Below are 16,172 nucleotides of genomic sequence, written 5' to 3' on the forward strand. Positions count from 1 at the left end.
CTCTCTCTCTCTCTCTCTCTCTCTCTCTCTCCCCCCTCGATTGCAAAAGCGGGGCGTAGCGGAGGCGTGTCGAAGGTGGATGCAGGCGCGGGCCAAGCGGGCGAAGGATGTCTCTCTCTCTCTCTCTCTCTCTCTCTCTCTCTCTCTCTCTCTCTCTCTCTCTCTCTCTCTCTCTCTCTCTCTCTCTCTCTCTCTCTCTCTCGATGCCTCTCTCTCTCATTAACATTTTAAGTTAATGTGGTTATTAATATTGATGTTATAAGATAATGTAGATATTAATGTTAATAGTAACATTAATATCAATGTTGTTGTTGTTGTTAATGTAATGTTATGTTAATTAATAATTTAGTTAATGGTGGCTTATATTATTATTATTATTATTAATCTATCATTGTCATTGATATGATGAATGATGAATGAATGAATTAGTTGTTATATTTATAGTTTATAAGATATCGATTATTAGTGTATGTATACATATATCTATATCTATATTCAGTACATTAACATTAATATATATATTGTATACATATTATTAATTATTACTATGACTAATGTATACTTTATAGATATAGATAGCTAAATTATAAATATCGATACATATATATATATTGATAGATATAGATTGTAGAATATAGATAGATATATTATAGATTAATCTATACTATATAATTATTATTTTATTGCATTACATTACATTATATAATATGATATGATATTAATGTTAAAGTTAATGTTAATGGTTGCTTATTATATTATATTATTGTTATGTTGTATTATATTATATAATTATATATATGATATATAGAGATTATTAATGTATACTTTATTATAAATATAGATTATAAATACAAATATTGGTAGATATACAATAGTGTGTGTGTGTGTGTGTGTGTATATATATATATATATATATATATATATATATATATATATATATATATATATATATATATATATATATATATATATATATATATATATATAATAGTATAACTAATAAGAATAACAGTTATAAATATATAATATAATTATACTACGATATAATATGATATATATTAATATTAATGTTAATTAATAGTTAATGGTTGCTTATTATATTATATATATGTATATATTTATTTATTTATATAAATAATAATAATAACAGTTATAAATATAATTATACTATGATATAATATGATATGATATTAATGTTAATGTTAATTAATAGTTAATGGTCAGTTATCATATTGTATTATATTGGTTTCTTATTGTTATTATAATATAATAATATTATTATTATTATATTGTATTTTTGTTTTATCAATATTAATAGTAAATATAAATTTATAATAATAATAATAATAATAGTGATAATTATAATATGATATTAATGTTACTGTTAATTAATAGTTAATGGTTGCTTATTATTATTAATCTATGATTGATCCGGATCGTAAGCCTACAAAATGCAAAATAAAAAATGAGAAAGAGATTTATAATTTAATATGTACTTTAATCGTGAGAAGTAGAAGAGAGAGAGGACGTTGGGCATTAAAGCCAGCTCAACTAGCCTCAATGATCACATACCATGCATGCATGAATTTGAATTCAAGATAGGCTTCGTTCAAAATAGGCTTGGGAGGCACAATACTCGGGGGCAAAATTGGAGATTTGGGAGATAATCGAACAAGGAACCAAAATAAGAAAGAGTATAGATATAGATACAGATATAGATATAGATTATATAATTATATTACAACTGTTATTATTGGTTATATTATAATGTATTATAATATAATTAATGTTAGTATTAGTGTTGATGTTATTGTTGTTATAGATATAGATTATATTATAGATTGATCTATACTTTATATTATAATAAGAAAGAGCCCAAATATGGAAGAGTATAGATATAAATGTTATTATTAGTTAAGTTATTAGTTATTTTTATATCATTATTATATTGTATGTATTTGTTAACTATAGTATTATTATATTGTATTTATTATTATTATTATTGCTAATTTTTGATTTTGATTGGTTATTTTGTTATAAATATAGATTATTGCTAAATTTAATTACTTTAAATATTATTAATATAATATTAATTTATTTATTTTAAAAATTGAGTAGTTTTTCTTTTATTGTTATTGAATCTTTTTAATAATTATTTTATTTGATTATTGTTAGTTATTAGTTGTTTTTATGTATTTATTAGTTAGTTAGTTGTTAGTAGAGCATAGTTAATGTAAGTGATAATTATTACTTTATTGACATTAAGGTTAACATTAAGATAAGATGGTTACCCTCTTTCTTATATTGGTTGAAGGTTTGGTTATCTCCCGAACCTCCATTTTCCCCCCCGAGCCTATTGTTATTCCCAAGCTTATCTCTCAAGCAAATTTTGAATTCAAATTCATGCTTGCATGGTTGAGGGGGGTTGACGTGGCTTTAATGCCTGACGTGCTCTCTCTCTTTCTCTCTCCCTCTCTCATGATTAGAGCAATAGATTTTTCATCTCATTTTTTATTTTTGATCTCATGTTTTATCGGGAGATAACTAAACGCAGGTGGAAGCTTCAGGTTGTTGCTTTATTATTCTTGTTATATATTACATATTATATTATATTATGATTATATAATATATACTAATAATTATCCTTATAGTTATAGATTATAGATATAAATGCAAATACTGATACTGATAGATATAGAATAATAAATATAAAAATATATTACAGTTATTATTATTATTATTATTATTTTATTAATATTTATATCATCATCATTATTATATTGTATTTATTATTATTTTTGTTATATATTACATTATATTATAATTATATAATATATAATAATAATTATAGTTATACTTCTAGATTATAGATATACATAAAAATACATATATTCGTAGATATAGAATAATAAATATAAATAATAATAATAATAATAATAACATTATAACTAATAATAATAACAGTTATAAAGATAATATAATTATACTATGATATAATATGATATGATATTAATGTTAATACTTTAATATACATATTACATTATATTATAATTATATAATATATAATTATAAATATAGTTATAGTTATAGATTGTAGATACAGATACAAATACAAATATTCATAGAAAGATATAATAATAATAATAATAATATAACTAATAATAATAAGAGTTATAATATAATATAATTATACTATGATATAATATGGTGTGATGTTAATGTTAATTAAAAATTAATGGTTGGTTATTATATTATATTATATTGTTATTATTGTTATATTGTATTATTATCATTATTATATTGTATTTATTATTATTAATTATTAATTACGATTGTTATAACATTATAATATATAATGTTATTATATTATAACTATTGTAACAATAACAATTATAATTGTTAATATTAATGTTAATTGTTATTGTTATTGCTAATTATTGATTTTGATTAGTTGGTTTGTTATTATTGTTATAGATATAGATTATTGTTAAAATTAATTAATTTAAATCTTATTAATATAATATTAGTTAATTAATTTTAATAATTGAGTAGTTTTTTGTTTATTGTTATTGAATCTATTTAATAATTATTTGATTTGATTATTATTAGTTATTAATTATTTTTATGTAATTATATTGTATTTATTAGTTAGTTAGTTGTTAAGTAGAGCATAGTTAATGTAACTGATAATAATTAGTTGATTGACATTAAGATAAGATGGTTATTAGTTAAGTTATTAGTTGTTTTTGTATTGTTTGTTTATTATATTGTATGCATTTGTAAAGTTGGTTATAGTTATTATTATATTATTGTTGTTATTGCTATCATTATGATGGGTTTTTATTATCTTATTATTATTATATTGTATTTATTGTTATTATTATTGTTGTTGGTTATTAAGTTAATATTTTCAATTAATAATAATAACTATTATTATTGATTAATTCTAATTATGAATGTGAATTGTTATTGTTATTGGTAATTATTGATTTTGATTAGTTATTTTGTTATTATAGTTATAGATATATAATTATTAATTATTTAATTAGTTTATTAATAATTGTTAGTTATTAGTTATCATTGTGATGAGTTATTTTTATTTTATTCTTATTATATTGTCTTTGTTGTTATTATTGTTATTGCTAATTATTGATTTTGATTAGTTATTTTGTTATTATAGTTAGACATATATATTTATTAGTTATTTAATTAGTTTATTAATAATTGTTAGGCATTAGTTATCATTGTGATGAGTTATTATTATTTTATTCTTATTATATTGTGTTGGTTGTTGTTATTATTATTGTTATTGTTAGTTATCAAGTTAATATTTATTATTATTATTAATCAATTATTATTATTGATTGATTGTAATTGTAATTGTTATTGCTAATTATTGAATTTGATTAGTTATTTTGTTATTATAGTGATATGTTTATTGTTATTATTGTTGTTGTTATTGTTAGTTAATAAGTTAATATTTGTAATTGTTATTATTGATTAATAATAATTGTTAATGTTAATTCTTATTTTTTATTGTTATTGTTATTGATAATTATTGATTTTGATTAGTTCTTTTGTTATTATAGTTATAGATATATAATTATTAGTTAATTAATTAGTTGATTACTAATTGTTAGTTAGTTGTCCCCAAGCTCCCACCAACCTGCTCCTAAAATCGTGAGCATAAGCATGCCTGCAAGTCTGCAAAATAAAAAATGACAAAGAGAATGTACACTACTTTCTTATCTATCTATAATCTATAATCACGAGAGAGAGAGAGAGAGAGAGAGAGAGAGAGAGAGAGAGAGAGAGAGAGAGAGAGAGAGAGAGAGAGAGAGAGAGAGAGAGAGAGAGAGAGAGAGAGAGAGAGAGAGAGGACATCGAACATTAAAGCCACCTCAATTGGCCTCAATGATCACAGACCATGTATGGATTATAAAATCATAAAATCAATGATGATTTGAATTGAAATTTAGGCCTAGGAGAAATTCAAGATCATGCTTGGGAGAAACAATGGGGTCATGAGGGGGGGGAATGGAGGTTTGGGAGATAATTGAATCAAGAGCCAAAATAAGAAAGTAGTATTGTAGATTGTATTTGTTAGTTAGTTGGTTGTTAATTTGAGCATAGATAATTTAATTGATAATGATAATTATTATTTAATGGTTGATTAAAGTTATTAACAATAAGAATTGAGATTAAGATTAAGATTAAGATAATATGGTTAATTAAGTTCATAGTTAGTTATTAGTTAACTTTTTAGTTTTGTGTGTGTGTGTGTGAGAGAGAGAGAGAGAGAGACAGAGAGAGAGAGAGAGAGAGAGAGAGAGAGGGTTGGTTGGTTGCTTAGAGAGAGGGAGAGAGAGAGAGGGGGGGAGGTCTCTTTCTCTTGATGCATGTGTGGGGGCAAAGAGAGAGGACGCATACCGATGCACTTTAAATATGAGGATCTACCTTGGATTAGAATAAACATTTTAACATATGCATTTTAAGACATGAAATGGAATATATTAACATCTTAAGATATCAACAATACGGATTTAAATCTATGTTTATTTTATTATCTTCTACACTGATTTTAGTACATGGAGTGGAAGATTTAGTACTCTCTCTCTCTCTCTCTCTCTCTCTCTCTCTCTCTCTCTCTCTCTCTCTCTCTCTCTCAGGGTCTCATGTAGGATGCAAAGTTTTTGTATTTTGATTTGAGTTTGTGTAATAACTTGGTTTTATAGGCCAAATTTGTGTTTGTATGTCTCTCTCTCTCTCTCTCTCTCTCTCTCTCTCTCTCTCTCTCTCTCTCTCTCTCTCTCTCTCTCTCTCTCTCTCTCTCTCTCTCTCTCTCTCTCTCTCTCTCTCTCTCTCGGCTTTTGAAATAGTGGAGTTTTCAATGTTGGATTTATATAGAGAATACCTGTCCACACACTTTAAAATATGAGGATGTACATTATGTTAGAATAATACTTTTAAGATGTGCATTTTAAGACATGGAGTGCAAGATATCAACAATATGGGGATTTAAATTTATGTTTATTTTATTATCTTCTACATTAATTTTAAGATATGTGTTATATTATCAACCCCTATAGGTACCAGGATGGAGTCATATCTCTTAAACTCTAATGTAGGGACTACAAATTTCTATACTTATGTTCTTCGTGTATTATCAAGTAGTGCTTTTCTAGGAAAGGATATTGTGTAGTATGCACCCTTGGACTATAGGGGTCCATCTTATAGATGCGAATGAGATGAGGTAATGAGGCTATTTGTGTTGGAGAAAAGGCATCATTCAAATTGAAAAGGTAGCTCATTGTTAGTTGTAGAATTCAATGCATCAGGGGCTAAGTGATAATACTATTTCACTACAACAAAAAGGCTCCATAGACGCACTTGTAGATGCAATATTTGAACAGTGATAAAAAATGTCGAGCGTGTTTATTACCGCGTCTACTACTGCGTCTAAAAGCGCGCTTATGGTCAGAGTTACATGCACATGTAGACGCGCATATAGACGCTCGTATTGACGCGCTACCTAAATATATAATCATATTTATAAAAAAGTGGATATATTCATATTGTGCGTCTATACACTCGTGTATTTACGTGTCTAAAAAAGTGTTTACTCTGCAAGTTTTTGACGAGAATAGACGCGCATTTATCCTGTAATTTAGACGCGCTGATAGACACGCAAAACAGAGGTATGAAAAAAAAACCAGAGAGCATGTGGCTTTGCAAGCCACATGCTCTCTGGTTTTTTTTCCCCCCATCAACATCAAATTGTATGCTTTGGAAAAACAGAGAAAGATTATTTCGAAGATTGGATACTGAAAACAAAACAATGTATGTAGAACACGAAATTTCATATATATATAGATGAAATGTTTTTACATGATGAGTTCTAGTGCTTGTGACCTCAAGCATGGTCATGGTCGCAAGCATTAGCCGAAAGTAATACATATCAAAAATGAAAATTACAAGCCAAGGGGAGGCATGCATGCATGGTGCTCCTCTATATCTCCTCAGAAGAGGCATCATCATCGCTACCACCACTGCTGCATGTGCCGCTGCCGTTGCCGCCACCGCTACTGCTAGTCCCCTCTTCGCTATCCTCAACTGCATCAGGGTTCACCTACACAAAGGATTAAGGTATATAAATACCATTACAAACAATAAATTAGAGTTATCTATACTTTTCATGTAAAAAATAAAACATACCTCTTCTGGTGGTGGAATCCTCATGGCATGATTATATTGCTCCTCCGTGATGAGTCCCTCCTCGTAGAAATGTTGCCAAGTGGACGCCCGATTATGACCTCGATGGTAGCCTACCTCTCTAGGAGTAGGCATCCTACCAACGATATGATACTACAAAACAATTTGAACGTACAACGTATTAGAACATACTACATAATGAAGTGAAACAAATTACAAAATTTAATTAAAAAAAAGAAATCAAATAATACTTACAAACTCAGCCTCCCATGACTCCCTGCCACCCGATCCATAATGCGACGATCCCATAGTTGCCATCTGGATACGTCGCGCCTCTGTATGCTAGCGACTTGTCATTTTCTCCGCTGCTCTCTTCTTGGTCTCTTTCCACTCCCTGCGGTGGCAATTGGGTGGTTGGCCATATCCAGGGCGCCCCTGCTCTTGTCTCCGCAATGACTCCTTGGCGCGCGTCATAAGGTGAGACCTCTTGTTATGAAGCGCGTCTCTCACCTTTGACCGTCCCCAATCATCTGAGAATCGTGAATTCTCGGGATTAGGGTACCTTCTATGTACTGCCTGCAGCACCTCTTGCCACAAACCATTTTTTTGGTGCTTGAAGGAAATCATGCAATCTTTGTATGTGGCATGCACGACACTCCTCAAGTAGGCTATCACTTCCCTCCCCTCAGAGTCATGCAAGATACCAACATTAGTGACAGAGTAGTACATTTGTGGAGGCTCACCTCTCTCATTTCCTGGTGAGGGTGATCGAGAGCCACCTCCTAGGCAACCCCCACAAAGCCCTCGACCTCCTTGTCCTCCTGCACGACTCTCCCTCCTCCCTCGATGGGCACTACCCTCTACCTCACTCAATGCACGTGCTTCTGCAGATGCACGTGCTTCGGCCGATCCATGTACCTCAGCTGATCCCTGTGCATCAGTTGATCCCTGTGCATCAGCTGATCTATGTGTATGCATTGTACATGGAGTACCTGTTAGTAGAGGTGTGCCAAGGTTTGGTGTTTGTGCGGTAGTGCTAGACAAAGATGTGATAGGTGTCCCAGACATCATACTGAAAACCTCCTCTGCAGTGGGAGGGCGACCAAGATAATTGGTCATCTCCCCCATGAATTGCTCCTTGTTTGGAAAACCTCCAAAAAAGCTACTAACACCTCTAGAAAACTCTGCTAAGGTGTTGTTCATGCGTTCCAACTCAGGATCAGTGCTGGAGGATCCAGGATTCCACATCTACACAAGAAAAATCATATTACCCTGTGCAGATAAAACATGTTACATGCTGCGTCTATATCTGCGTCTTTGTGTGCGTCTGTCAGCGCGTCTATTTCCGCGTCTATACTTGCGTCTACACTGTCATCTGGATGCGCTGACAGACGCGCACAGTCTGACCATTTCTTTTCAAACTTGGTTAAAAAATGTGCAAAAAAACCTCCATAGATGACAGATTATAGCATGTAAAGAGAGAAGAGAGAGACAAACAGACAGAGAAAGCAAACAAGATTGAGAGAGAGAAGAAGAACTCACATTCTTGGCTTGTTCCGACGGGTGGCGGCTAGGTTGCAAGCTCCTTGTCCTCCTTCTCCCTTCCCTTGGTAAGTTGCTTAAACCTTCTTCTCTTCCTTGCTATTTGGCTCTTGTTATTTACTCTTTGGCTCTTCTTTCCTCCTGTCCTCTTTTTACTCTTATTTCCTTGCCTCATTGTCTTCATGAAGTGATAGACAGACATGAGTAGTGATGTCGAGCTCGAACTACAGAAAACGCGCAAAAAACACAAGAAAGCACAGGTTTGAAAAGAAAGCCACAACTTTTTTAAAATTTTCTTATATTTGCATAGCGCGTATGTAAGCGTGTGTAATTGGGCGTGTATGTGCGCAAATAATACCTATTACACACGTTGACAGACGCTCAGGAACAATTAAACTGATTAGATGCTAGCTTTTGGTTGTTTTTGGATCAACATGACATGACTTTCCTAGTCTTTCAATATCAAAATGTTTGCCTCCATGTTGTAAGTATCAATGCATGCATTTAGGGAATATGACATATATAGATTGTATGTGCATAGTGGTCCAACAAATCAAGCCTCTTTCTTATTTGCAGGCATTATATATTGTAGTTAAACTCTAATAGTTTATATTGTGCAAAAAGGTGTCATTGATTTAAGCAAAGATCTTGATCTACATTGTTATTCATACAATTTCATTTATGTTGGGTTGGCCAATATGCTTGATTAATGCAAGATATGCTTAATATGATGTTTTTGATTGAGAATACTGGTGAAATATATAGAAAATCTTGAGATAAGAGATGGTACACTAGCAAATCAATTGACCTATGTGGTGACATATATAACAAAGCTTGAGGATAAGAGATAACACATTGGCAAGTCAATTGGCACATATGTGGTAACTTACTAGACCATCCCACTTACAATTGCATGCAAGTATCAATAGGTGGATAAAGCACGAATGGTTTTTAGCTAGAGAGAGATAATGCAATGAAGGTGTATACGAAAGAGATAGAGAAAGGCATATTATCCATCAATCAATCAAAGATATGTACATGAAGTGACTTGATATAGTAATTAGAGTATCGTCAGTTTTAGGACGCTCCATTGACTTCTGCAAGTTCCTATAATCTTGAAGTAGATAGCCAACCACACTGTCCATGGAAGGAAAACTTGACCTCATCAAATTAACCAAGTTAATTTACTTATACATTTCATAGATAAGAGATTTGTAGTTGGCTTGTTGGTATTGCAAAGTATCCTTACAGTGATCTATTTTAGTCACCAACAAGTGGACACATTGGCTAAAGATGATGAAAAGAGGACATGTGCACATTGGCTACATGTGGTCCACCTTATCTAAAATTATATGTGAGCTATAGACATGATTGGAATAGCTTGCACATGCACAAGCCAACCGATTTACATCAATCTACTCATGCTATGAATTGGCATGCATGGCTAGGTTAAGTGCACAACAAATGAGACATGTGAGTGTATTGATCAGTTCTCTCTCTCTCTCTCTCTCTCTCTCTCTCTCTCTATATATATATATATATATTGCAAATGCACAAGTCAACCTTTGATCTATAAGTTTTAGCCATGGCTAGGTTAAGTGCACAATAGATGCAACATGTGCATATATCAATCACTTCTCTGATAATTATGTCGTATATACATGTATATCATGTCCTTATGATCCATGTGTAATTATGTCATATATACATCTAATCATGCCCTATCCAATCACATTTGTATAGGGCATGATTGGATGTATATAGGGCATGAAATCACACATATATAATTAGCTTTCAATGATTGGATGATATACATGTATGCCCTATACATGTATATCATGTCGTATATACATGTATATCATGTCCTTATGATCCTATACATGTATATCACGTCCTTATGATCCAGGTGTAATTATGTCATATATACATCCAATCATGCCCTATCCAATCACATTTGTATAGGGCATGATTGGATGTATATAGGGCATGAAATCACACATATATAATTAGCTTTGAATGATTGGATGTATATTTGTAATACTCAGAAAGAAGTAAAGTTGGTAATGTATTCAAACAAATACTAGCTGTTAAGAGGTATTTCTCCTTGTCAAGCATAAAATGTGTTAACCTGCAACAAAGTAAATAAACATTTTGTCTCCAAACATAGATTGTTTTGTATTGTGTTGCAGAGATTTGAACGTGTAACTTATCCAAACGCACATTTGCAAATAGGTTTTACAAGAACCTCCGGACTATGTTGGAATTAGAAAACAATGGGATATCTTGTCGAGATACCATATTACGATAACGTCCTTGTGCATAAAATTGAGCTTAAAAACTCTTGTAGCCAAACCAGTTGCCAGCAGGTAACATGCCACAAGATTTATTGCATACATGCAGAATACATCATGGAACGTACTAATACTCTGTGATCATGGAACGTAGTAGGACTCGAGAGGCTATTATCTAGAACGAGAGAGAGAGAGAGAGAGAGAGAGAGAGAGAGAGAGAGAGAGAGAGAGAGAGAGAGAGAGAGAGAACTTGGAAATTAGGATTATAAGAGTGTTATCTGCGACAGTGGAGAGAAAGAGAGAGAGAGAGAGAGAGAGCTTGGAAATCAGGATTATAAGAGTATTATCTACGATAGTGGAGAGAGAGAGAGAGAGAGAGAGAGAGAGAGAGAGAGCTTAACTGTTTGATGTCATTTGGTCTAGGCTGGCTGAAATCCTCGGTGGCGTATCTCTTCGTCACCATGGCTGCTGCAATACAAATACGATAATTACACCACGACTCCCTTAATTACATTGCGCACAGAGTCCTTCCATCATAATCAGGCTGTAAATATGCCCAGCTGATCGTCAACCCTCTTCCATTATGCTTAGAATTGATCAGCTCGGCGCACGAAAGATTGTTTTGCATTAAATAGAGGACAACCAAGGGATATTGGAATTAGTATAACTCACACAGAGGGTTGATCCTACAGTAGAGTATGATTACGATTAGGATTAGGCAGCGAGTAAGAAGAGATACTGCGGCGCAATCGCTTCAGGTAAGGCGATTATCGTTGGGGAGCTCTCTGGTCTCAATACCGTGTTAATTTGGGTCGAGTGATAACAAAACGAAATTGAGAGAGAGAGAGAGAGAGAGAGAGAGAGAGAGAGAGAGAGAGAGAGAGAGAGAGAGAGAGAGAGAGAGAGAGAGAGAGAGAGAGAGAGAGAGAGAGAGAGAGAGAGAGAGAGAAGGAGAAAGTAACATAACATGGCATGATAGTTGCAGCCTGTGTGTGTGTGTGTATGTGAGAGAGAGATGATAGCTCTGAGAGAGAGAGAGAGAGAGAGAGAGAGAGAGAGAGAGAGAGAGAGAGAAGAGTGAAGAAACGACGTCGAGGAGCCAAACTTCTGAGCTAAAGCAATGATGAATACGGTTTCCAATAATTTATGTATGTCTCTGCAATAACAGATGGGACTCATCATGGGAGCCGCATTTCATCGTAAGTCTCGCCGAGTCCGCTGCTTTTCTGGCCCATCTCATCGATTAATGATTTGATGGAAATACCTCCTCGGAACCCTGATTTCTAAGATAGTAAAGAGAGCATATCCAGGAGAGTAGATCCTGTGGATGTCCTCATCGTTGCATTCAAGCGACGCAATAGCATGCAGGTGGAAAAATCAAGTCGGATCCATGAATAACCCTAGGGCTCCATCGTGTCGACACTAAAAATAATGCTATATGCATAAGTCACATCATCTGAGAACCCTAGGCATTAGCCTACCCACATCATATCAACCCGAGAGCGAGACACACACACACACACACACACACACATCATATCAACCAAAGAGAAAGAGAGACAGAAAGGACATGTAATCTTTGGACAATCCCAAAGCATCGTGAGTTTTGGGATACGATGCGCAAATATAGCGGAAATTGCTTGTAACAAACACAATATAGTGACATGATGAATCATCGGTGGCAGCAATATAGATAGTAACATCACGAATCATCAGTGTCAACAATTTACGTATTCGAGAATCTTAACGATAAATTAACTCATTGGAAAGGTTCTATACCACTACGAATTTGCAACATGTTCATGTAATTTGAAGCCCATTTGAGGTGTTTTGAGGATTTGGGGGTCAATTCACACCTAAATTTTAAGAATTAAGACCCCCCCTCTCTCTTTCTTTTCTCCCTCCCTTTTAAATTAAATTCCTCCCCCTCTCTCTCTTATTTGTAGGGCCTAGGTTCTCTCTCTCACTCTCTCCTTTAATTAAATAAAACTTCTTTTTAAATCAAAAGTCTCTCTCTCTCTCATTAAACTTTTTAAATTTTTTAATTAAATATTTTAAAAATTTTAAATTTAAGTTTTTTCAAGCATAATTTTTTTTAAAATTTTAAATTTAAGGTTTTACTGTTAAGAAGTAAAGTCGAACCATATGAGAGGTTTGGTCATATTTAGGGACTTTATGAGAAATGAAAAATATGTGCGTTTATTTTTGCATCTATAAGCGTGTTTATAAATGTGGATATATAGACGCGTTCTGTATACTAGCGTGAATAGACGCGCTGATACACACGCTTATAAACGCGCCCGCTTTTTCGCGTGTACAATGCGCGTCTATAAGGCCTTTCTCTTGTAGTGTTTATTTATGACTTTCATTATCGAGAGATAGATCAATCATTTACTTTGTTCATTGCAATTTGTGAGGTTGGTATGCATATAAAAAACCCTATTTTTGACATTTTTAAACTTTGGGACTTTTTTAATGTTGGTTTGATTAGTAGGGATGGGGATTGTTGCATTGTTGCAGGGCATGATTTTCTAGGAAAGAATGTTGTGTAGTGTGTATAAGCAATGAGACTCTTTGTTTGGGGAAAAAACCTCATTCCAATTAAAAGCCCAACTCATTGGTTGTTGTAACATTATGTACATCAAAAGATCCATCCTCGACTTTGCTCATTACAATTTGTGAGGTGGGTATAATTATAGGAAACTTTGAATTTGTCCATGGATTGTGAACAAAGCCAAGAGACTAAGAGAGGGGTTTCGCATCATGAGGGATGTATTCATAGGGATATTCAAATGAATGGATGATAACTCTAATCTCTCGCCTACTAGGAAGCCATGTGAATTTGCTTGAAATACGTGTATTTGAGTTAGTGAAGGATCCACTTGAGTCCTACATGTGAGATAAACAGATTGGAACCTCACTCCAAGTGATGCTTGATGTAGTAAATCTTATCGCGATCGATCACAAGGTGTAAAGCACATATGTTTCAATTTTAATGTATTGGAAGGCTAATCTAATGCCATTTAGGATTTTTCAATGTTTCTAAATTTTAAGGATAGTTGATATGCACCTTAATGTTAACGCATGTGTTTTGCGCAGCAAGGAGACTTTTGTAGAAAACAAGAATGTGTCTGCATCAAATGTTGTACAATGCATTCCTAGCGTACAAATCGGTATGCGCAAGGTGAAAGACGTTACAAGGAGGAAGGCAATTCGTAGTGCACTCAAGCATGTTGGAGGATATGATAGTTCTATTGGGCTCTTGAGAATCATTCGTCATTTGGACGGGATTGAGAAGCAAGTGAAGACATTATTTCGACATCAAAGAGGTTCGATTTCTCTTAATGAGAACATTGGTAGCCGTATACAAAGGATTGAGGGAGAAATATGAAGGGAACCTTGGTGATGGAGTGAGGATACAGGATGAGTTGGAAGAAATCAAGGGCTATATAGGGGAGATATATGACCATATTTGAAAATATTGGCCACATGCTAGATCCTTCGATGAGATCGTGACGAGAAGATGAAAGATCTTATTGATAGTGCAGGTCATATAGAGGATGGAGTATGTGAGTTAATTACTCACAAGAATGAGAGCTTGGTCACACCTGGGAACATTGCCATTGATGTGCAACTTACTTCTTAGAAAGTTTGTCTTAATAGGTTCTTGGCGATGTTGATCCAGATGAATCGCCGCATAGGCTCATCCCCTTACACTGGAGAACATTGCCCTTGATGCGTAACTTGCTTCTTTCAAAGTTTATCTTGATAGGTTTTTGGGAATGTTAACTTGAAAGAATCACCACATAAGCACATCCTTGGATCTCTAGTTTGCTTGGTGTATGTATAACCTCTATGAGACTTCTTATTTGCCTTATTAGATTGATGAAAGTCTACATTTTGAAATATGTTGTTTATCTCTTTTAGATTATAAAACTTTTTTAGAGCCATTTTAGTGGTCTCTTTTTCTGTCTTTCACCTTGGTATTCATTTGGTTGGAGCCTCGAACACCTTTGGATCTACAACACCTTCGACCCTCTGGCAAGCCCTACGTATGGATGTAGATGAATGAACATCCATTGGCAAGGCTTGGAGAGAGAGAGAGAGAGAGAGAGAGAGAGAGAGAGAGAGAGAGAGAGAGAGAGAGAGAGAGAGAGAGAGAGAGAGAGAGAGAGGGGGGGCGAAGATTAGACAATGGTTGGCTGGCCTTTATTGAGCATTGTGTACACATGTGCTCACCATGGGCATATACACATTTGCTTACGCATGTTGGGCCTAATGCATGTTTATTATTTTGCTTTCAAGTCTCGAATACAGTCGAGGCTAGCATATTTTCAAGTTTGGCTAGGCCTTTGGTGATGTGAGAGTCGTGTGCAAATGTGGATGAATGGACATCCATTAGAGAGGGAGGGGTTATTAGTTGGCCTTTGGCGAGCACCATGTATGCATGTGCTCATGTATGGCCCCACTTATGCATGTGCTCATGCGCATGACTGTTCTTTTATCTTTGATTCTGGGTCACCTTGAATTTAGGGTTTTTGATTGCAAATGTGTTTATCGATTGTATATTGAGTAGCTTTGAGATTTCTCTATTAGAACTCTTATACTCTCTTGAAAGTTTCGTTAGTCATCATGGAACAAAGCAATGCCATGAACGATGTTCCAGACATAGTGCATTCGATGCCATTGAATGCATTTGATTCAATGGAATTAAAGAAAATGGCCACGAAATTGTCTTGAAAGAATCACCACATAAGCACATCCTTGGATCTCTAGTTTGCTTGGTGTATGTATAACCTCTATGAGACTTCTTATTTGCCTTATTAGATTGATGAAAGTCTACATTTTGAAATATGTTGTTTATCTCTTTTAGATTATAAAACTTTTTTAGAGCCATTTTAGTGGTCTCTTTTTCTGTCTTTCACCTTGGTATTCATTTGGTTGGAGCCTCGAACACCTTTGGATCTACAACACCTTCGACCCTCTGGCAAGCCCTACGTATGGATGTAGATGAATGAACATCCATTGGCAAGGCTTGGAGAGAGAGAGAGAGAGAGAGAGAGAGAGAGAGAGAGAGAGAGAGAGAGAGAGAGAGAGAGAGAGAGAGAGAGAGAGAGAGAGAGAGAG

The sequence above is a fragment of the Lygodium microphyllum genome, chromosome 2 (genome assembly GCF_053477565.2).
Source record: "Lygodium microphyllum isolate KBCC chromosome 2, Lygodium_microphyllum_v1.1.10, whole genome shotgun sequence".
Taxonomy (NCBI): domain Eukaryota; kingdom Viridiplantae; phylum Streptophyta; class Polypodiopsida; order Schizaeales; family Lygodiaceae; genus Lygodium; species Lygodium microphyllum.